Below are 2,034 nucleotides of genomic sequence, written 5' to 3' on the forward strand. Positions count from 1 at the left end.
GCAGGCGCTGTGTGAAGTCGCCAGTGAGTCTGTGGAAAGAGACGGAGGATTTCCCATGGGAAGCCAGGGCGGGGGACACGGACCAATGTCGTGCGAACTTGAAGGTGAATGATCAAAAAACCCACACACGCCTAGAGCAGCGGGTTGCCAGTTAGGAGTTTGCTTGCCGGGCCCATAACGCAGGGCTCATCGATGAGCCAAACCGTCCGTGATCCTCAAGCAGTCTAGTAGGATTAGAGAAAGGAGGGGGGCACTCTTTCTGCCCCAGACGAGGCAAGTTTCTCAGACAGCCACCCTGCCCCAACATCTTCCCTCCCTGCCTCCCGGCCCTTGGCGGACTGGACTGCGGCCTAAGGGTGGGGGAATTGAAGAAAGCCGTTCAATGGAAAAAAGCCCGAGGCCATGGGAGAGAGCTTCCTGCGCTTGAATGAAGCCCTGACACCAGGCCCGTCGGAATGAATGGGCCTGACCTCCCCTCCCCCCTCTCCCCTCCTAGGCTGGCAAGTCCCACCGACTCGACTCGGCAGTGGAAGGCTAGGGGTTTCCACCGAAATGGTGAACCGGCCCCCTTGTCCACAGGAAAACCACACACGGGTACAGCCTAGGCCGGATCTCGGGCCAAGTCGTCAGGGTGGCAAGATGATGGCGGATGAGAGGAAACTTGTTCTGGGACCGCCCCGCCCCCCCCATCGCCTCTCTGGCTGAGAAGAGGGCCGGGGAGCGGTGAGGGTCAGGGGAAGAGTGGGGGCGGGGCCGGGACAGGGACCACCGGGCAGTAGGACGGGAGTAGCCCTGAGGCCTGCCTGCCTGCCTGCTTCCTTCCCTGCCGGCGCAGAGCTGAGAGAGGCACGGGGCACGCTGGCTCCTGCCCCTCCACTCATTCGGGAAGCCTTCTGTTGTTGCTCCTGAGGTGCCGGCTGCGGTGACAGACAGAGCAAAACTCCTCTCTCTATTTCTTCAAAGGCCCGAGTCTGAGCTACGACAGATTCCCCTGTGGCTCGACCCGCAACCTCCCATCCTGCCAGACCAGACCCCTTGTCCAAAAACCTCCACTGGAGGAGCTCTTTCACCTGACCCGGATACCTAACAGAGGGAACAAAAATCCAAAAATCCTGCTGCTCTCCTTCTACCGCCTCCACTTTAGAAGAGTCGGTCTCCCCCGAACACCTCAGACTCTGTGACTTCCCGCGGCCTCCCTTTCCCCGTCCCCATTCTCTCCCCGGACGGGCCCCATCTTACACTCGAACGACAGCTCCACCGCTCGGGGCAGCTGGACACGATGTCCCAAAGTGGCCCGGACAGTAGCCTGGTCGATTCCAAAGGACCCACGCACGCAGTCGGCCATAAACGTGGTGTGGAGATCGTGGACGTTCGCGGGCCTCTGATGAAATCGCTGCTCCGGGGACCCCGGCGTCTAGGACCCGTCTTCTCCGTGTTCTTCACACTGTTGCTCCTGGGCCGGTTATTCTCTTCCCTCTCGCTGACCTTAACGTTTTGTCTCTGCCATTGAGTTTTGACTGTGCGAATGTGACTTGCCGCTGTAGGGCTGCGTGGATCTCTCAGGCATCCTGCTGTGCCGTGCGGGGGGGGGGGGGGGGAATCCTTGGTGGGTGGGTCGATAGACGTCCCTTTGGTTGTGCCCTGGAGGGGAGAGACAGAGGGGACGACTCAATCCACCACGAACGCTGATGTCGCTCCGATAAACCTGTAGCGGTGATTCTAGTTTATGGCCCGTGTCCTGAAAATAACTTCCCAAAGGGCCAGCCCGGCGGCACAGCGGTTAAGTTCGCACGTTCCGTTTTGTCAGCCAGGGGTTCGCCAGTTCGGATCCAGGGTGCAGACGTGGCGCCGCTTGGCGAGCCACGCTGTGGTCGGCGTCCCGCCTATCAAGGGGAGGAGGATGGGCACGGATGTTAGCTCGGGACCACTCTCCCGGGGCAAAAAGAGGAGAATTGGCAGCAGGTGTCAGCTCGGGGCTCGTCTTCCTCGAAAAATTAATTAATTAAATAAATAAAAACTTCCCAAACCTCTCTG

General features: G+C 59.8%; 1 long non-coding RNA gene across 1 annotated transcript; it reads left to right on the forward strand.

Moving 5' to 3' along the window:
* Positions 1-356: 356 nt before the first annotated feature.
* Positions 357-1,040, forward strand: LOC124234130 (uncharacterized). Its single transcript, XR_006887232.1, has 2 exons — positions 357-723; positions 964-1,040. It is a non-coding gene; the product is annotated as an uncharacterized LOC124234130 (long non-coding RNA).
* The last annotated feature ends 994 nt before the right edge of the window (positions 1,041-2,034 follow it).

The sequence above is a fragment of the Equus quagga genome, unplaced genomic scaffold (genome assembly GCF_021613505.1).
Source record: "Equus quagga isolate Etosha38 unplaced genomic scaffold, UCLA_HA_Equagga_1.0 71576_RagTag, whole genome shotgun sequence".
Lineage (NCBI taxonomy): Eukaryota > Metazoa > Chordata > Mammalia > Perissodactyla > Equidae > Equus > Equus quagga.